The sequence below is a fragment of the Megalops cyprinoides genome, chromosome 12, assembly GCF_013368585.1.
Source record: "Megalops cyprinoides isolate fMegCyp1 chromosome 12, fMegCyp1.pri, whole genome shotgun sequence".
Classification (NCBI taxonomy): Eukaryota; Metazoa; Chordata; class Actinopteri; order Elopiformes; family Megalopidae; genus Megalops; species Megalops cyprinoides.
Window position 1 is genome coordinate 25,956,132 of NC_050594.1, and position 22,655 is coordinate 25,978,786.

Here is a 22,655-nt window from a genome sequence, read left to right on the forward strand (position 1 = left end):
TGGCTGCGGGGAGGGCACTGCCGTTAGATTCACAGTACAGGATGAGGCTTGACTATGACATCCCTCCCAAGCTCAGTTAAACAGACAAAATAAGGGAAGCTTTGCTTGGCTTTCTCTTAAAGCTCATGGGTCCGCACAGACAGACAATCTGCTTTCCATTGCTTTTCCCTTTTTAATAATGCCAAACATTCTGTCTGCTTAACAGAGTTTACAAACAAACGTGCAGGCTGAGGAGAACAGCTTGCGCGTAGGATAAAAGGAAAAAAAAATAAAAGAGCTAAAAGAGAAGCTTTCTTTTCTAATTTCAATTTTTTTTTTTTTTTAGTTTTGGCTGTGACTGGTAGGAGCAACATCTGAAAAGGGAGACTGGCTAAAAGCGTGAGAACCGGACAACACTATCACCTGAGAGCAAAAGGTAAGCAGCACAAAAGGTAAACAGTCACAGCCATCAACACGGTGACAGACGCAGTCTGTTCAATTAGTGTGTCCCCAATTTTTACACACACACACACACACACACACGTATATATGTGTGTAGTAATTAAGTAAAATCATAGGTGCTTTCATTTTTGAAATTCTACTACCCCAGAAAGAAAGTGACTGAAAAAAGCAGAAGTGTAATATTCCATGTAGATTAAAATCTATTCATTTCATTGCAGAGGCCTCAGTAGCAGCAGCTGTAGACACACAGAGCCCCTGGTTTTAACCCCTTCAGCAAAAGCATTTCACCAATGCGCACTCTGCTCGAGGGGCTTGAGGGGGGTGGGGTCTGGGGTGTGTGGTTGGGGGTTGGGCCAATCTGTTGTTCCTGATGAATGGGGTCTGGGGCCAAGTGTAATGGGCTCTGAGTGGTGACGCACACAATAGAGACTGTTAGCCATCATCTCCTATCCATTACCACATTTGCACCACTCAGCGCTAACCCACATTGACATCCCTTAACCCTCACAGATCTGCCATTTATTATGTACAGGGGGTAGGCAAAATAATGGAAACACCAAACAATATGAATGTTTATTAACTAATCAGGAGCTAGGCCACTAGCTAGTTGCTTTTAGAACAGCTTCAGTTCTTACTTGGAATGCTGTTATACAAGTTTTTAACACCCTTTTTAATACCGTTCTACAAGAGAGAAAGCTTCCAGTTCTTTGAGAGATGAAGGAGATAGAAATTTACTCCACACTTACTTTCCAGAACTTCCCATAAAGATTCATTTATATTATAGCTCAGGCCATGGAAGTGTTTGACGTCATGCTAGCGTTCATGAAACCACTCTTAAATCCATTAGGAGTGTGTATGGAGGCGTTATCGTTTTAGAATGTGGGAACATCTTGAGGTAACAATGTTTGCACCTGGTCACCTAAAATGGCTTTGCATTCCTTGGCTGTAAATGTACCATGCAGAGTAATAATCAGAACCAATGTCTCCCATGAGATGGCTGCCCATACCATAACAGATCCACCACCATGTTTAACGGTTGGGAACAGTCAATGTGGGTTGATGGCTTCCTTTGGCTTTTTCCAGGCATAAACCCATCCAGATGTGGGGAAAGAGTAAATGATGACTCTTCAGATCATATTACTTTCTTCCACTGCTCAGAAGTTCAGGTTTTGCGCTCATTAAACTGGGTTATGCGTTGTTGCGCACTGGCATTTTTTTATGCCATTGGCATTTTTTATGCCATTTTTTATGAGACAGGGTCATAATGGAGTACATTAAGCTCTTTACTAATTTTTGAGGCAATTGTTTAGTGGTTTATAGCAAATATCCTGTTAAGAGTACATCTATTCCTGTCAGAGAATCTCAGCTTGCAACCACTGCTTCTCCCTCCTGATGCAGTTTTTCCTTGTTCTTCCATAATTCTCAACGCTGTTCCCCTTGTCAAGTGAAACAATTTTGTCATTTCTGTGACTGAAGCACCTGCAATTCAGGCTTTCAACATCCCTTACATCTTTCATGTTACTTTAGAAATTGACATATTGAACTGCTGACTTTAAAAAAATCTTTCATAGCAGAAACATATTGGTAATTAACATTGCCTATTAACCTTCTTAACTGCAACTTAGTTACTTTTTTCTTCATTTGGTGTTTCTACCATTTCATCTACACCCTGTATTTACTGTGGAGACAACCTACATAAGGGACACCTAATATGCACACAATGTCAGACTTGTACAATCATTCATTTACAGTTTGAGTGAAGCAGAGGTCCAACCTGGGCCTCATACCTTTGAACCCAGAGTCCACTGCCATCACCACTAATCAACTCAATGCTTATGTTCTACGATGGAGAGATGCAGTCATGGGTGAGGTTGCTCCTAACAGGCGTCAGCTCACAGCATCATCGCACCTCTATGCACCTCTGTGTCTGTAATCCTGGTGGTAGGGTGGGCTACATGGCTCTCACGATGGAGCACCATCCCATCATGTGTTCCACCTCAGGGGGCAACGAACCAGCTGGGCAGTCGCATCTGACAGCCGGGTCACGACAGGAGGTCAGCGTTTATCTGTAAGCAGCTATATGTAATCCTGGAAAAGGACTCAAATACCAGGAGAGGTACCTCTTGTACACGGTTGTGTTTACTGGTCCAATTTTAACACTGCAAAAATGTAGCACAGTCAGGAAACACACCCAGCACAGTGGGTAATTTCATGTCAGCACATTCTACAAAAATGCCAGCCATTTTCATCCTGGCTGCATTAATGCTCTCCCTAGTGTCAGAGGATGACAGGTGGGTGGTAGCAAAATGTAGGGCGTGGTTATAAATACTCAGGTGCAATAACACTGTAGGCTTTTTGTGTTTGCGTTTGAATCACGTGACACCTGGTGGAAAGTGTGTTATCTACCCTGAAATTATGAAAGGAAGCCTTTGATTTAAAAAAGATGGCACAATACGAGACATGTAGGAAAGGCCATTCAATTAACAATGCTAATGTTAATGGTAGTATGAACATGGCTGAGGCAATTCCCTTCACAACTATACTGCAAGTGAAAGAAAAAGGGAGAAAATAGCTCTGAGAGACAGCCAAATAGGCAATTTACAAAATAGCTCTTTAGCCATTTCCCTCCACTAATCATTCATGGCTTTTTTGGTGCTGAAGTGCACATTTGATCTTCAGTGTGGAAAATGTTGAAGCCGATGGCTGCAAATAAAAGCTTCTGAATTACATCAGTGTTCATTCAGGAGGTGTCAGGCACAGCTCCAGTGGCCAATCTCTGTTGTAGGCATGATGTTTAACCCATTCTCTTTTTCTGTGTTCCCTGCCTTCTGCTTTAAAGGAGACAGCTGTATACTCCTTCTGTCAGATTGACTGCGCCCACATACAGTTGCAAGCACCATCTGACCACAGTATCATTTATTTCACCCACGGGGATCCACGCAACCAACATTCAGGGAGCATGCAATGCCAACCGCAACACATATGCCCGGGCTACACAGCCTCTAATTACCGGATATGCATAAAGCTTTTGGCCATTAACTTATTACTCTGAATCACACAAACAGAAGATGCTCTGAGTGGTTTGCATGTGAGAGTTGGGTTTTGGACTTGGTCATGGTAATTAAGGTAATGGAGCATATATAAATCAAGACTATTAGGGATATAACTCAAAGAAATTCTTTTACTTATCCTGTTTATAGAGTGTATATATATTACAGCCCTGTAACCCGACCCAAACCTGATGGATATGGTTCTGGTATTAGTCCACAGGTTGGATTGGGCTCAGGTTTCCATTTCAGGCCCATGCAGACCTTTACTCTATACGCACATTACATTTATGCACACCACTAACGCTGAAAACTATTTAAAATACATATGCTATACATACACTATAGCCATACATATTCAATGAGAGGCAATTTCACAGACATAAAAAGTTATTACTGTTCCATTTTTTAACAAATCCAACAATTGGCTCATTCTTTCTTGTCTTTCATATGTTGCTGTCCTCCTCTTTCTCTGATGTTGTCGCTGACACAATTGTCCTTTGTGTGTCCATGGTTGAGTAAATGAACCTTTTAAGGTGACATGGCAATGTCCCAATTGGCCAGTACATGATCACAGATTCCAACGCTCCAACCTCCAACTCATTAAGCACGCTCCCCCACCCGGCTTGCTGCACGCACTAAACCTCTGCCTTCTGTCAAAATACCACATCTGCACTGGCTCCTCCTCTTTTGACTTGCACGTATTCATCGCGCTCTGTAATACAGACATGGTTTTGCAAACTCGGGTCCTAAATATGCTTGTCAAGTCACAACTATACCTCAGCGTGAGGAAAGAGGCTTACCAATTGTTCAAGATCAGTGTTCCAGGATCAGCTGCAAACAGCTGCTTGTGGAGTGACAGGAGACCGCAGCAATGTGCAGAAGGGCATGGGCAATTTTCAATAGGCCGTTACAAGCAGGACTCCCCTGGCAGGGCTTAGCTCTCCACTGCCAAGTATGAAACAGAGCAGGCTGACAGACTGCCGCTGGGAGAGACGAGATCACACATCTCCCCCCGCAATCAATACGCCTGCCTTTTTTTACATCCTCCTTTACTTTGCTTGTTTTGTTTTTCCGAAAATTGTTTCCGGCTGCAGACAGGGCAGGGCATCAATCTGTTTTATTGAGCTGTTTGCAGATGTGTTAGATTCAAGTACTGCCGGCCTCACTGACCTCACCTCACAATTACCTCACAAATATTCAGATTCATGACATCACAATCATTTTTCACAGCCTTTTTTATCCTACACTATGAGAGGGTGCTGACCGTGCTCTACATACAGTAAATGAGTCTTATCTCCTCCCATCTCCAGACCCAAAACACAGGGCATGTTTCCACAAAGTGAAGATGAATGCCAAATCAATACTGAGGTGGACTACAGTTTGAACATTGCCAACCTAAAAACATGACAAAATCTAATTGTGCCTAAGAAAGAAGGTAAAATTTCAGGCATAGTCAGAAATATTGGAAGAGCTAATGCTAAAAGCAGAAATGGTTGTCAATCAATTTCAAAACTGAACTGCCAGAAAAACAGGCAACATGCAGTCCAGCTTCTTTACATGACAACACAACACTCCTCAAGAGTTTCGCCTGCCTAGTACCAAAAAGGCCATGCATGCCTCATTAATTAGCTACTTAGTTACCACAAAACAGAACAGCAACAGGCTCTCTGGACACTGTCTTTGTGTATACAGGTGAAAGGAAACAAAGGAAAACAAGTGACAAGAGAAATCCTCCATAAGATTTTTTTTTTTTTATTTTCAGAACCAACATGGGAGACAAAGCCATTGGCACTGAGTTTAAAAGCAGAGACGCTGAGCCACAGCACTGAGGCCATGTGAAGAGTGTAAATGCTTGTTTGTTTTCAATATTTAATGTATCTCTTGAGGCATATAATCAGGACAGTGAGTTAATTTTAGTGCATGACCATTTGGCTAAATGGCCATAATTGACAACCTAATCGATAAGCTGTAAGCTTTTATAGGTGGGTGCCATTGTATAAAATCTCAGTCTACTAAATCTAATTGGCTTCTGACTTTTATATCATCACAAACTGTAAATGCATCTTTCCTTCACAGACCATGATATACATATATCAATCTGAATGAGCTGCGCTCTCCCACTCTTTCACATACTTGTAATTGCCACTAGCATAATTTGCGCTGTGTCACAGAAAGGAATTCACGTCCTATAATCTTCACAGGCTACTACTGAACACAGAAGCTGTGAAAAGAGCCTCAGTCTCTCCAAGAAGAGCTCCAGAGAAGTTCCACTACCGCTTCCAAAAAACCCACCCCTTCTTAAATATAGCATCTTCTTCCATGTAGCAACCATCTCAGGCGACAGTGCAACTTCGAAGCAAACTTCCAAACTGTTTGGCACTCTATCTGGCCTCTTTTTTTTTTTTAAATGGAGAGCTCAAATAGCTTGAAGACTCTGTAATGCCAGTGACTGGCCACAGCTGTTTGGACAGTGTGGCTTTCATCACCTCCTCCTTCTTCCACACCCCCCCTAAGCACGTTTATTTGTTCTTATCACCTCGTGCCAACAATCCGCCACTGTGTCACTCTGAGTAATGAGTCACACTAGGCTGTTACACTTATTGGAAGGGACCAGGGCCTAAAATAATCAAGCACACACTGTAAGGACCATTAAAGGAAGAGGATGGGGGTGTTAGCTGTTATTTCACCCAGAAACAGGAACACAAAGGTTATCAGACTATTCTCTAAATAAATTTAGTGCCAACGGTGATTCATTGCAGACTTCAGATATTTGAAGACACCAAGTAATTGGGCAGGTTAAGTATGTGGTACATGAGGTCTGGGTGTATTCCTCCATGAATATGTCTTGACTGTGCACTGTGAAAATTAATCCCCAATGTGAGGACAATAATTAATTCATACCAAATTCATACCAAAATTCATACCAAAAGAAGCTAATTTATGCACAACTGATCAACCAGTCACACTAGATGAGTGACATGTGCTTGTGTCATCAATACCACACTCAGTAGCTTCACTATTCCCCTCCCCCTCTCTTTTACCAGACATTTCTACTTTTCTTTCTTGGATGTTTCATTATGAGCATTAGGCTGGAACATGGAGAGGTGCTAAGCAAAGCCTTAGACTGTGTAAGTGTAAAGACAGCCTGCCAAACCCTACAGTTTATCTTGTCAAATGGTAGCCTTTAAATGAAAACTGAAGACAGACATTGAGTCCTACACTCAGTTAAGTGCTGAAACATCTGGAGATGTTTCATATCTCAGATACATCACAGTTATGTATTACAATATAATCAGAAATCCCACTATGGCACGCACACTGTTGTTTCACCCTTTCACTTCCTTGCTTCAAAAGCTTTGATTTATGAAGGAAAATGAAGGGGATAATCACATAATAATAATAATAATAATCACTATACATTCCTGTGGAATCTGACATTTTCACATAACCCACTTTTCTTCCAGAGCTCAAAATTCTTTCCTCCAGTGACATTATTAGCATGTGACCCGCTAATTATATGTCAAAATATCTTAAGAGTCACATCATAAGATGAAGCATTACTAAATAGTTGGCTTTTCATTGCTTTTTCATGAAGGCACACAGTGTATATTTTAGATGTATTAGAGGAACTGTTTCACACAAAATCTGGTCATACTATATTGTAATTCAATGTCTGAACACAGACACTTTTGTAAAAGGCAACAGGAGATGAGAACCTGTGACTCAGATTATTTGAACAATGTAGCCTGCTTCAGGGAATGTCTTCATTGTAAGAGCACTCACTGTGGTGGAAAACAAGATTTCCTATTTCAACAATATAAATCCCCCAGCGGTTGAATAGAAAACACAATACTACAGGACAAATGTTTCCATATTTTGTTGAAAGCAGAATTGTGATGTGGTGAATAGAGGAGAGATAGGCATCATTTCAAAACAGTTTTCCCTTCTGTTCTTTCCTGCCAATTTAAGCATGATCCTTCAAACACACTTGTCAAACCTTCAAAAAACCTGTCAAATCAAACACCTTTGTTGTATACTTTGATCAGCCTAATGTACACCAACACAACTAGAGATGCACAGAGAGGAACCCAATGTGTCCTGTGAGCACGTAGTCACACAAATCCTGTCAGCTTTCCCTTCATCAATATGTGAGACTTGTTATTGGTGAGGGTATTCGTTTGATGTTTCATTGAAGAATTCCAGATAGGGGAAAGAAAAGAGACTTCAAAACACTGCAGCTGTTGAAAGCATTCTTGCACTGGATCACTGGCACATGAGGGTTAGTATTTCAGTCCACCCTCAGAACTACAAATGTGTTTTTTCTGTGGGTGACCTTTACCCAGATAATCTCATGCGGCAACTGTTGTTTTTGTGTTCCAATACTGTGGCAAAGAAGAAAAATAAAGAAAAACACTTGCCTCTGCCAGAACCCTCTTAATAAGCAGCAGATAAATGCTATAAAAAGAATAAATGAAACACATCACCCAGCCAAAGCACTCTAAGACAAAGATTTCATTCCACTGGGATAACGCACTACCCATATCACTTACACCCATAGAGATCTAACCCTCTTTCACTCCTGCCTAATCACACAGCATATACAGTACACAAAGACAGTGTCCTCTGTGATGTGGAATAAAAAAAAGGAATTTATGTTCAAATGCCCCGTAAAATAAATCTTAATCTAAATGAAAACCCTGAAGCTCTCATTTGAAAAATGTCCCCAGACCACTTGTGCCAGATGCCTTTGTGGCCATTCAGGAATTTGTGGCCTATACGCATTACCAGTGTAACCACATGTAACCAATCACAGTCCCATTGATTAAGTGAATCCGCATGCGAGTGGTTGATTGAGTAAGAAGAGCCCAGTTCCACTGCGATGAGGATGAGCAATATGATGAGAGAACTACAGTATCTAATGCTGACAACAATAACTAAGACATTAGGTCTGATCTTGAATCATTTTTTTCTGTTTTTGCCTGTCTATTGCAGTGTACAGTCAAAGGTGCTGTACTGCCCCTCCTGGGTCAAGGAAAGACATTCTCCTTTCAGTACTGCAGGGCTGTTCTGGCTAAGATTCATCCCCTGTCTGAAGAGGTATCCTTTCCCTCACGTTCATATATCCATGATAGACCTGAAAAATGAAAAGCCTGTTTTTACAATGCTGCTCAGTCTTTGCAGCAACACAGAGAAGAAAAAAGAAGCAGACAGAGAGACAGCAAGAGAGAGAAAATTCAGTGAATGCTGTGTTGCTTTTTTAATTTACAATCATTTTGCAACAGCGCTTCTGTTTCAGGCTAGACACATTGGGATGCTCTCTTATCAGTTCCTATTAGGTCTCATCGTAACTACCATGCCATTTTCTTCTCATTAAATGGCAAATACTAGCTTATCCCATATCTCATGTTTTCATTCAAAATGTCAGGTGTCTTGATGGAGCCACTGAAACCAATACAGCAATCCTTGGTTATGAACATTCATTTACTTGGCTGCCAATAATATGAGTTGCTTTGGTAACCACATCTGCAGAGCCACAGGGCAGCTTTGAAGTCATTGATTTATAAGCAGGTCTTGCTAAAGCAGGCAGCAGACTCACAAGCAGGATTTGAACCCCTTCCCCTATTCTGACAATGGCGACTAGCTGAGTAACAGCGATGTTGTGAAGCTGGCCACCAAGACAACCACTCAGGAGTGAAGAAAAGATCTTAAAGAGATGATGAGGCCAACTGCTTCATAATAGGATCAGCAGGAGCCCCACAGTGTCTGTCTCTCCCATGTAGCACAGCAAGCACAAGAGGTACACGCCACAAGTAACCTATCTATAGAAGGCCTAATGCTGCTGAGAAGGCTCGGCTTAAATGCTGTGGCCAAGGTCTGTGTGATGGGGCATGGAGTGTGAGTGGGGAGGGACGTCCCTACATTTGGGTCAGGAGGTGTGCTTCCTTTCCACACCACGCTCAGCCCTGCTGCTCCTTTTATTGGTATGTCTCATTGGGAGCATCTGGGGGTGACTCCCCCCAAGGACCAGTGAAGGCCAGGCAGGGTGTGGTAATAAATAAATAAATCCTTTTTTGAGCCCAGTTTTTCTCACATTTCAATACATGGGGTCAACCATGCCATCTTTTTTTCACATTTCTTCGGTAAATGTTATATTTAGGTTTCGATTTAGGTCTTCATGGTAGGTTTTTAGGGAAAATCAGCAGCAACATGTCTTAATACACATGGATTTGGAGAGAAGGAGTCTACAATGCATTCCCCATTTCAAGCCTTGATATTGCTTGGTAGTTTCCCATATGTTTTTCCCCCATTTGCCTTTAAGAGCAGCTAATACTGACCCATCTGCTGAGGTTCACACAAGTGTCACAGATCAAACACTACAGGACAGGCTTTCCAGTCATGTATCTGCTATAAATCAAATCAGCTGCCTGCATCCACAGATAGCGCAAATCGAAGACAGCACTCAGAACTCCATCAACAGCACTTTGGAAACCAGAGCAAAAGTCTACTTTCCAAGGAAGATCAATACGCGTTCATGAAATAGGCGAACCTGTGAAATACCAAAACACTAGCAGTGTTTTATGTTAATACAACATTAGCAATTCAAAAGCCTCCCAGCTGTTTAGGACCAGTTTTGCTCTGTACTGGTAAACAGCTCGGTGAGGGAGTGTCTTGTTTTGTGCTCTAGCTCTAGGCGTGTCTGGACAAGAGATGCTGACGCCTTCAGTAGGTGGGATACAATTTAGCAGCCTTCACTGAACGCCCATATCAGAAACTCTGTGGAGATTATGCTGCAGCATAATCTCTCTTGATAACAGTCTCCAAAACCTCAACCATATTCTACTCACATGACATACATACTAGTCTGTGCTGAAACGTATGTGTAGTTTTTTTTGTACCCCCACCCTTATTATTGGCAGATTCATGTAACACCCCAAGAAGTCATGAGACCAAGTCTGCTTTTCACACATAAAGCCTGAGTAAATGCTTTAATTGGAGGCAATGAGCCCCACTATTTCTGTGTAAGAAGCAGTGCAGTCATTTTGGAGAAGACTGAGCTCTTTCTTCTCTATCAGCGGGACACCGTGTTAATTTGGGCAATGTCCCCTGATTATCATGCTAACTATCTATGTTGGACCCACTCCTCCAGGCTTGCTGCTCTCTTTGGCAGGAGTGCATAGTTTTAGAACAACACCCAATAATATGACAGTTCTTGCCTTACACAGCAGTTAAGAGTGGTGTATCGCCCCAAAATCCATCCTCACCCTGTGAGAACAGCATGTTTTCTCTCTCCACCCACATTGCTCAATAGCTTAAACAGTCCACCTGTTTTTCTAAGCTTCAAAAATTCTTTTTCTTCTGCCTCTAAGCCACCTTTCCATGTGCCTGTATGCTTCAGTCTACCTATTCAGACACCACGGATGAAATGTTGCTGTGAGTAGCACTCAGAAAGAGTGGCTGGATTTCTGTCCAAATAAGACGAACAATAACTCTGTTAAGTTACATACATCTGATGGTTCAAGGCTTCCTTCTTCTTTGTATTATATAAATGACAGAGGAGAATACTAATACCTGTCCAACACCCACAGGCTCCAAAGTATAAATACACATCTGGCAGTGACTGGCACGCACCTCCAGAAATATGGCAGGAATAAAGACTATACCAGCAGGCTCTCTTTAAATAGTCATTTGCAACAGCTTTTTGGAGGTCTTGACACCATTAAAGATGAAAAGGGAGTTTAAGGAAAAGACTTTATTAAGTACAACCGGAGCAAAACACACTTCTAGTTCGTAGATACACATCTGAAAAAGCTCTCACTGGGCCAAATGTCCAAGAAAAGATTTTACAGGTCACCTAGTTTCTTCTAATTTTGTCAGAAAACGTCAGAGCACCACAGTGCCAAAGTGAGCTCTGGAGAGATTTAACATAACACTTAATACTGTGAAGTGAAATGGATCCAAAATTAAAAATGAAGACGGAGAAGTCGTGAGCTTTCTGTCAAAGGCAACAGAATTAACTGACCTGCTGAGTGAACACCCTCACCTCAAAGCAACCTGGAGTGCTTTTTGTCCCGCAGCCCATATCTGTGTCCACAAACTTTTCAATATTTCAATTTAAGTATATTACAGTGCACAGCAGCAAGTCAAATTTATGTTCAGTCAGGGAGCTTCCAAGTGGCACAGACAGTGAGGCCTCTTGTTCCAAAGCCCTACAGCCAAGCTCATCTGCTGACAATTACCAGGAGCCCACAGCAGCAGAACAAATTGGATTCTTTCTGCCGTGAGTAGGGGTGAGTAGGTCGGCCAGGGTCCCCTCATCACACCGCTCTCCGCACCCTGCGACTCATCTACTCACCGCCTATCCTCCAATTAGTGGCCACTTCACTGCATTCACCTCATCCTGTGCTGCTGCTACAGTGCAGAGGGTGCTGTGCTATGACAAGCCTAATGTGTAATGGCAGTTATAAAGAAATTAGGTTAAAAAAAGGGAGAAATGCAAAAAATGGGGCTTATTTCCACTTCACGTTGCTGCCCTGTTGAAATGTTCTCAAGAGAAAACTGTAAATGAGATTATTGTCTCATCACTGAGTACTGAGCACTGAGCACTCCTCCTCACTATTTTATGCTGCTTATGATATTGTGATATGCTGTTATGCTGCTCTGATTAATACTTTTTCCAATATATTTTCATTCCTTTATTATCAAGACATAATTACTGTTATACCTGTTCAAATGTAGAGAGGATACCTGAGGGTAACCTTGGGGGATATAAGCAAAATAATCTGATGGCACATTCCAATGCGCAACGTAACTCAAAACAACCGTTTTGTGTTACTTTCCAGTATGGTTTCCTGGAATGCGCTGGAAAGCAAATAGGAACGCTGCTGCTTATCTGTACTTTCATGAAGACAGTTCAACTCAAAGACCATGAAAAATACTTTCACTGAGCCACCCGATGAGCTAAAGAAATGATTTCATTCTCCAACATACAGTAACACGTTCAAATCGTACACAGCACACACTCTGACTCCACAGTACCCGCCCCTGGTAACTGTACTTAGGGTTCCTTCCACATTCAATGGGAAAACATGCTCCCAGGTCAAACAACCAAGCTTATTTTGAGCTAGAGGCAGCTTTAATTAGTTTGTATCAGGGTCTCCATGGCAGTGTGTTGTTCTTACATAATGGGCAGGCTAATCCACTTAATTAAAATCGTATCTAAGCTTCATGAACAGGAAAACATCAGTGGACTCTGGAAACTCAGGAGTGATTGAAATTACTATAAAAATACAAATTCCAAATTATTGTTATTTCCCCTGTATTCCCCACACTCTGACTTGTGGTTTTACAGCAAAGGCAGTAACAGTTAATTTTGCAGACAATCAAAAAAGACCCATAAGAGGGGGTCAGACCCCTCTTTCCAAGGAGCATTGGCTCTCTACGGATCAATTCTGACACTGTTAACTCCCAAAATAAAGATAAATAAGGGCCTCTTGCTCTTTCTGTTTCCTTTAAGTGCCCGAGGACACCAATAACTATCCGGGACTGTTGATCCAGTTAGGAATTTTTATATTGCTTCAGTTCTCCTGGTAGCAGCAAAGTTCAGGGCGACGACATATCTGTGCAGTGCCTGAACGCTCAAACGTGACTGGCTAATACTCCTCCAGCTTTTGACCTTGGTTTAAGCTCACGGCAGCCAGAGGCAGATGATGACCATCAAGCGTCCCATCTGCAGAATAAATCACATTCCTCTCCTGCCCTGTTGGGGAAACAGACATTAAAATCCCAGCTTTGTGCTCGGAACATGCGCCCACCCCCTCTGTGCCTAACCCCAAGAAAGGTTCTACTTCTTTCAGAGCTGCATGCTGTGTGAGGCGAAGGTCGGCCCACCCACTTGTTGAACATCTGGTTCATTTAAAAGTCAGGTGTTGCTCAGCCCCAAACATTGAATAACCTGATGCCACGACTCCACATAAAATACAGGCTAGGCTGGGTATAAGAGTGACAAATAGGGGTGGTGGTGGTGGAGGGGAAAGAATGGGGTATTGTGCACATGCAAAACAAAAAAACAGGAGATCCATCTGGCATGGAGGTGAGACGTGTTTTTCCAGCAGGGAGAGCAATGATGGAATCAGACACTCAGTCCTTCTAACAGCATCGAATGGTGCTTATTAACGAATAGTGGCATCCACTGGAACAGTCACTTCACTGCTGTAGCCTTTACCAGGAAGTGATGTAGGAGACCAGGAAGTGCTGCAGTCCTTCACCATCTACACTACACTGTTTACACTATAGCCTACCATTCATAAACTAATACATTTGGAAACAAATATCCAGGGTCAACTTTTTGATTTGAAATTCCAATGTATTTTATGCCCAGGTATACAGGTGGCCTAAGTACTGCAACACTCTTACAATAAAAGGTCTAAGAGAACTGAGATATAAACAGATATCATGCCCGACAACTAATTTTGAATATGCAGTTACATATTACGCATTTATTTTTGTGAGACATAGAGAAAAATCAAAATGAAAGGACATTACCCCAGTTATTTCTTTGATTTGTAAAACTGGAAGGAGCTGAGGGATGCAGCTCTAACCACCTTCCCTTTCAGCCAGGAGCTCAGCTGCTGGTGAGTAGCCTCATCTAATCCAGCTCTGATATTTTCTCAGCTCTGACAACACTTGAAGCTCAAAACAAAGAAAGCGGCTTTGCACACACGATGCAATCCCAACAAGAATTGCCTCAATTTGCCCCATTTTCAGAGAAAACAGTGAATGAGCTCAGTGGCTGGAAAACACGATACTTTAAGGGAAGTCATGTCTCCATACACACTGAGGAGATCACCTGATTACTAGGCATTGAGAACAGTTTCATGTATTCTCCATTTTTTTACAAATCTGTATTTTCTAATGCATTGTAATTGAGGCCCTTTTAACTTCTGACATTTTTTCAAGATAAATAAACACTATTTATATTAATAGACACTTGGGGTGGTGCTTTAATATATTAATATAATTATATGACAAAATGACCAAATATGACCACTACAGGATTCCCCACAGTGATATTACACACAGAAGATAGAAGAAAATATAGTGTCTAAGTATATTGTAAGAGGCATCAGGGGACAGGTTGAAGCAGCTAGCATTACAGTGCATTTTCTATAACTGAAAAGAGTTACCTATGTTTAGGGTGCATGACAGACATTCTCAGATTTATTTTTTTTTATCCTTTTTTCATGCAACTTTTGTAATTGTCAGTTGTACATTAAGCTTGTTTCACTGTGACAACCCCTGCACCCACATGCCAACCACTGATATTTTCACACTACAAGTCCCACAATACACCAGGAAACAAATGCCAAACAGGACAGGTGCTTCTCTGTCACAGTGCCTGAGCAACTCGAAGGTGCCCAAACGAGTCACAGCATGCCGGAAGCGGTCGATAAGGGAACCCTTACCGACATGCTAACCCCAGCCGTGGCAGAACAAAGCCAATTGGGCTCCCAGTCATTGCTAGCAGATGACATAGCTGGATTTGAACTCAGGCCACAGGGCTCAGTCTGCACTCTGAATAAGCACCTTAACTGACACAGCCAGTCGGGAGTAATGTGACATTTATTTTAACCTAACCTAACCTAACCTTTCAATTACCCCATAGAATTTAGGGAGTTGCTGAGTTATTGAAAAGATATGAGAGCCGTTCCTCTGTACATGAGCAGAGGTCAGGGCTCAAGACTGCACCATGTAAATACCTGGCACACAGAATGAAGGATTGCCCCTAAATGGCCTTAATTCCATGGCTTACAAAAGGAAAAATCATTTTCACAGCCGATAAAAGCGTCAGATAAAAGCTTCAGATGGGTGTATTTCACCAGAGGGTAAAAAAAAAAAAATGACTGATCACATACCAGATTAGATTGGTATGGAAAGGCTGCTGATAGACAGTGGTAAGAGGGAAGACAGCATTACAGCATCATGAAGAATAGTATTAGGTGTAACACTACTTATACCACGACATATGGAGAACGAAGTCCAGGCCTACTGAGGTCCTCAATATCCTGTGAGGGAGTGCACCCTGCCCCTATAAAAGCCGGCTTGCTCCATTCAGAGCCGGGGAGAGTGACCTGCCCCTTGGCCCCAGGAGAATGGAGCAGGTCAAGGGGCCCCTGTCATCACGGAAATCTTTCACTGCAAGGCTGCAAAGCGCTGCAGCTGTGGTATAGGAACTATCGGCCAGTGCACATACTTTCAATGAGGCATGCAGCAGACACACACAGATCAGAATCATACAAAGATCACTGGCACCTGGTTTTTCTGCCTGATGAGAGACAGCTAAGAAAAAGGGACATAGACTGGCATGGAACTGAGCACTAGGATAGAGACACAGATAATGAGAAGTGAAATTCCTGCTCTGCTTCCTGTTTCAACAGATAAAGGATGCCTGCAGCGTCCACAGAAAGAGGCAAAAAAAAGATAATGAATTATAAATGCGATAATGAGGCAGAGTTTGGAGGTGTGCGATGGCCTACTGCTAGAGAATGATTTTTCACACTCCTGCTTAATAACACTAATTATCCATGAAGTGCACGTAATGATCCTTCAAGTATGCAAACAAACGTCATCCGTGAAGTAGGGTCCACATCAAAGGTAATTACAGGCCTTCTTTGTGTAATCAGCTTAAGCCTTTTCCTCCAAAAGCTTGACAAAATTCAGCTGCACTGAGGGGCGTGCGAATAACAAGAGCAGGAAGAGAGGGAGAAACGCACACTGAAAAGTATCTGCATGACGGGAGTCGTTAAAAAAGAAATGAAGTATTCAGTAATTATTGTTTTTCTCCCTGCTCGACAATAACTGAGGTATTTGTTTACACAGTGTGGGTGCTGACAGCTCCTGAACAGTTAGATGTGTAGCAGCCTGCTGGGGCTGTGGGGTGACAGGCTGGGCCCAGTAAGGAAAAAACACCAAATCAGGCCTTTGTCTGGCCCTGCTGAACCACACTCTCCAGAGAATGAAATATTCAAACAGTCACACAGGACCATTGTTACAGCCGCACCATTGCGGGAGGGCATGGCGGACCTTCAAGACCTCTGGTACCATTGCGCCGGTCTCCTTCAATGCACCCGGCCTGCTTTGCAATTCTAATTCCACCCAGAAATTTCTGGAGGTGCAACTTTATTTTCGCCACAGCAGCAAGGCGACCGTGGACGGCGCACTTCACGTGCTCTCGTATCTTGTCTCTCTATCTTTGGCTGGCGCAGCCGGTGTGTCGCCAGCGTGAGGCTCGCCACGCCGTCTGCCACTGCATGCAAATACGCACAGGTGCATGCACATTTGTTTTTGCACTGGCGGTCGTGCGACTACGTACAACGCAGGTGGCCGGCCGAGCAAACGGCATTTCCATGTGCCAAGGTAGAAACTGTGAGAACCGAAAGAAAAACAAACAAACGGGGTTCAGTGCGATGTGACCTGTCGTCACTAAATATCTGAACGTGAACATGTGGAGCTGTGTGAAAGGAAAGATGTAATTGCCAAAACTGAACACAATAAAGTTTTTTCCATTATCAGCACAAATAGAAAAAAAAACTGGCCACAACAATAGTAATGATTTGCAGTGCAACACCTAGAGTAGTACAGTGCTGATAACTGAGAGCAGTGGTTATCACAATCCAACAAGCTTTGAGAAGGCAACTGTGAGGACCTTTAGTGAGACAGCATCCTATTCCCTTTTTCAAAGCCCCTGCTAGTTACTATGGATACAGCGAGCAGAGCTGCAGTGATGAAACAGAGTGGGGTATCGATTATTAATCCTCTGCACTCAATGCTTAGAGGGTGTGATGTTCACCTGTCACTGACATCATTCAGTTAAAGAGTGTCCCCTGTTAGTTTTGTTCAAAATGGGGAATTTTCCTCCCTGTAACAGTGACCTTGAGCTCAGCTCTGATCTGAACAGGAGATCATTCTCCACCCAGATTACAGTCACCAGAGAAATGGCACTCCAGAGTGTGTAGGTAAATCCATTCACGAGTAAGGCAAACACGCCCTGAATTAAGCTATTGCTGTGCTGCTCTCCCACTTTCCTTTCAAAGCCAGGTAAAGGAGCAGCTACATGAAAACATGGCCAGCTGTGGTGCTTGATTAGATATGGAGTATGACACTGACTCATCCTTGAGTTACAATGCCATACTTAGGTACTTCTGTCTGGAGTCAGTGCTCTCTCCATCCTGGACACTTCTGCTGCCTCAGGACCCCTTGGCTGTCACTCAAAATGTACAAATAAGAGCATGCCACAGAACACATAAAACCACCAGAGTTAATACAGCGGAACAGACATGTCACAAATGCCCTGAAGTATAGTCATTGCTTTTTTCACTAAAGTGGGTTTCACTGTAAATAATCATAAATCATAAAGGGTTGGCGTAGTATCGGTATTCTTATCATTTCCTGGGTTTTAATTTTCTTGCTTTGTATCTACACTACATTTCCCACAAGGAATTAAAAAACTGGCTCTGCTTCATACTGTAAGCATAGAGTCTCTGAACACTTACATTCCCCATACACAGGAGGGCTGCATGCTTATTTTCCCTTTGAAGTAATGGACCTTCTGGTGTGAATATCAATTCAAACCCAGCGGTCCCCAATCTCCCCTCTTTGTGTGTGATAACCATTAGGATTCCCAGTGGTGTCTCTCCTTTCACCTCGACTACAAACGACAGTAGCAGAGGTGCCCCTTCTCTCAGTCAGGACTGTGAAATTCAAGACCCGTTAAATTATGCCTCCTCCCAGAGACACCTGCCTCTCTCACCTGCACCAACATGAGTGGGCGGGGCTTAGGTAATTATCCCCAATAAAGGGCTGGATGCTCTCTTCGCACATCTCCTTGAGTGTTCAATCCACTGGGGATCCCTGGGACAGTTTTTTGTCAATGGTTAATAATTCATAAACACTTTCTCGGTTGGGGACAGTGGGATTTAATTCTTTAAAAAGGACAGCTGAGATGTGGATATCAATCTGTATCACAATCAATTTCTCTTTGGATTCATAGGAAAACAGTATTGCTAAAACGGTAAGGATGTGCATTTCAAATAATCTGATATTCAGGAATGCTATGGCTTGAAAGACTCAAATGATCCAGCTCTGCTTTTTCCCACTAACCACTGCATGAAACTTCAGTTCTGTGTAAATAATGACTCACTGCAAAGAGATCTGTGTTCATTCACACTATCAGGCAAGGAAACAAATAACAGGGACGAATGATATCATCGTATCTGGGATTCTTCTATTCTCCTTTACGACTACTGATGATCAAGAACACAAAGGACGCTTCTTCAATTTTTAGTAATTAGTAAGGATTTGAATACCAATCCCAGTGATTGATTAGTGACCTAATTTTCCCATAACTGACTAAAGGAAAGCTATGTAAATAAAGTTCAGATGTCATTTGAATTATTTTATAATAATCTCTTCAATTTTATCTCAACCATCTCCATAAATCCACGCCTCAGCTAGATGATTACAGCCATGTCAAACACATTTAACCAAATCCTGCTGACACAGTGGAGGAGTGTGGAGAGTTCTTTAAAGGCACGCACTGCTGACCACTTTATGATCAGGTACATTAATGAGTCAGAAGGTCAAAAAGTCAATTTAAGTGTCCTTGAACCAGCCAGGCATCATGGCTTCCGGAAGCTAACCAGAGGTGAGTCCTTCCACAGACACACCCAGGAGGTAAGCCTAGGACAAGGACTTTCACATTTCACTGTAGGACACAGAAGCATCAAGGAGCAGAGGCATCCCTGCCAGGCCTGTTCAGTTTCGGTTACTTGTGAAAAAAAAGAGCGCCAGTACCACTTTCTGGCACGGCAGTGACATTCCCAAAGGTTGAGATAGCTCTCTTATGACCTAACATCGTTAATTGGAGGCTTCTCCTACACCTCTTGTCAGCATTTTCAAAACTTGCCCGCACGAACCCTGAGCTAATTGAGAAAAACAAATTCCCTCTAGCCCTGGATGGCAGCTATAAGCTCCCTAATGCCAGAGGAATTCCACTCCCCTCTTTCACAGAATGTTCCAAAAGATAAGAAAATGCTGAACAGAATGGCAAGAGCTGAATGCCAGGGATTGGGAAACAGACATCACCCGACACTGAGCTGAGGACAAGAGCTCCTAACAAGTAAGGGAGCTGGACTACTGCCTGGCATGTTATGTATCACTGGTGTCACTAATTCAGATGCACAGACAACAGCATTACACATAAGTATTCAAACATCCATGCGTGAATGATTAAAAGCCATGGAATTTCAGTCAGTGCGTATGAATATGGACTCATGTCAGCCAATAACTTCAAACCCACTCGTGAGAACATCGGAGCAGACTTGTGGGAAAAAGGAACATGAGCTGATGTGACGTCTGGGATGGTATGGGTTTGACCAAGACCCTTCAGTTTTACTCTCAACAACACCTCGTATGTCTTTGAAGGGGTGGTAACCAGGTTATTATGGGTCAGTAACATTACATCCAGTTACAAATGCTTTGCACATCACAGTTTGTGTGGCAATGAAGACAAACATGCTCAATGAATTTCTAGTACAGAGGCAGGCATCTCTGTTATTTGAGGGTTTTATGCTAAATTCACACACTTAAGGTATTATTGAATTAATCAGTTAATCACCTCAAATAGTCACGGGGCTCAACGTCAAATTAAATGAAGTTAGAATGTTGTAAGACAACATTTTCAGAGGGTCACTTGGCTTTACCACAGATCCCTTCAGGAGCTTGCAGCCTGACACAGTTGCTATCTGACAGAGGTGCTAACCACAGTGCCACTGCAGCCTCTTCAGCGAGCAGGCTTCGACCACGAACACCTCAACCCAATTAACTCTCATGGGGCAGCCAAGGAGTAAATCTTTTAATAGCTGTACACTTGGCAGTGCTCCCCCTCTGGCCCCCAGAAGGCAGGCACATCACATGTGGTCATGAGAACAAACCTTCTATACACTGACATAGTGCTGATTTACTCTGTAAGTACACCTTCACTCGGCTTCAGGGTTATTTACTTGTTTGCTATTTTCAGCTCTGAACCCTGAAAATATTGACTAGCTATATTCAATGCCTTTTTTATTTTTGCATTTGAAATGTCATTTGTTTTGAGTATATGGACTGAATCAAAGAAAAACAGCACAATGTACCACAACCTTTTAAAGCAAGTCAATGTAACTGTAACAGTATTATTAACTGGAATCCTTTTATTAACTGGAACATCCCTTTTAGTAGATGGCAGAGATATTTTCGGATAAATATGTTTTCTTTAGTTAAAACACTTTACATCAGACTGTGATGAAAATATTATGTAAATATAAAGAGCTTTAAAAAATTATTTCTTTTTAAAACGTACTATGATTTACGTAATTTCAATGTACAAAAATTGATCAAGTACATTTGGATTTTTAACGTCATGAAAAAAAATCCGTTGGCCATAAATATTTTATTAATTAACGTTACACATAGCACACAAGAGCCATCTGCTATCAGCGTATGCACCCAAATTGAATGAACAATATTTACAGTACGCCCTGTGCCGGGTTTCTATCCTGAAGTGCATCTAGACTTTGAGCTGAAAACTTTCTATTCAAAAAAGAAATTTTGCCTTTTGGTTTGCGGTCCTTCTAATATCTAAACACATTTTAATAAGTTAATACTTGGCATCTTACGTTCAGTTTGAAAATGGCAATACCAATCACAGCTATAAGTTTTCTGCAACAAATGTAACAACGCTTCCTTCGTTCAACGAGTTCAACAGATCACGCTCTGCTAACTTCTAGATCTTCTAGACGATATAAAGACTTCAGCTCCATACTCTTAAGAGGCAGGTAGATTTAAACTGCGAGTGGAAGAAGCAGCGAGCTCAACGGCGAAACACCAGTCCGACTTCGCCACTTTGCATTACAGTAACTCTCGCAAAACAGAACCCCATACAATTTAAATCTATTAAACCATGCAATGCATAAACAGCATTATACAATATACGTTCAAACTTCAAGACCATGGTTAATCATACAACTAAATTCAATCTGTTCAACTGCAGTGCACGTACACTGTCCACAGGTTTTGCAATACCTTGAATTTGCATGTGTGTTATCTACAGTCCCACCCATTCAACCTGAGGCAGTGTTTAACATATCTCTTTCCAAAGTACTGAGGAACGCAAAATGATTTCTTTGTACCTACATGTGCGGAGACAAAGTGCGGTCACACAGATTTCATTATCCATTGAAGAGAGCAATGTCTTACCTTGGAAACTGACCCATCACTAAAGCGTGCTCCGCGAATGTTTTACAACAAGAATCTCCTTTAACACAATACTGTAACGATTCAGCAGTTGCAGGTGACATCATCCCTTCTGGCTAGATAGCAGTGCGCATGGACCAGTGATAACAATGCGAATGTTTCACTGGGAATTGTAGTTCTAAAAGCATTCGTTCCATGTCTGCATTCCAGTACAACAAAAGGAACGTAAAGACTTCATATCCCGAAACGGAATGCGCCGGGCGCGTCCCACGGATTCTTCAAATGGTTAACTGATAAGTGTTTCAGTTCCAAATTAGATGGAGAAGTATTTAGTTTGGGAGTTAGTCGCCCACGCCATGTATTGAACGTAATGAATGATAGTTTTTGACAAGGTGTCTCATGCTGTGTTACTGTGGGTCAAGTGTCTAAAATATCAATAACAATAAATCAGCAAACTTTTCCAGCATGTTATCGAACCGTGAAAAGAGCTATCTTCGTTAGCGTTGCCAGTACCTAACTCTAGTAGGTATGGTAGGGGGATGACCAAACGTTTTACTCTGTACGTTCTACTTCCTTTCTCTTTATTATTCCTTTCATTTATTATTCCATTAAAGTGCAATTAGCACTTAATATTTTTATATGGAAGCGAACTTCAGTCAAAGGACATACACAGCCCATGTCCACGAGACACCTTTTTCAGTTTTGTCATAGTTTACTTTGTAAAAACGTATCTGCAGATGTCTCGGGAGGGCGCAGTAATCATCGTTAGGTGCAATAACGTGGCACAATTAACGGGCAGACAATAAAAGCTTGCCAGTTTTTCTGTGCAATGCATAGTTATAGATTTGGAGACCTTCATTTAAGGGCTACTTTGAG

The 22,655-nt window shown here is 42.1% G+C and overlaps 1 protein-coding gene across 1 annotated transcript in view; it reads right to left on the bottom strand.

The window, feature by feature from the left end:
* The window catches only part of daam1a (dishevelled associated activator of morphogenesis 1a), a 79,780-nt gene extending 57,901 nt beyond the window's left edge, over window positions 1–21,879 (bottom strand). The window contains exon 1 of the mRNA XM_036542180.1: window positions 21,783–21,879. The gene's annotated coding sequence lies outside the window, so the exon portion shown is untranslated. The remainder of the gene's footprint in view (window positions 1–21,782) is intronic.
* Between the last annotated feature and the right edge of the window lie 776 nt (window positions 21,880–22,655).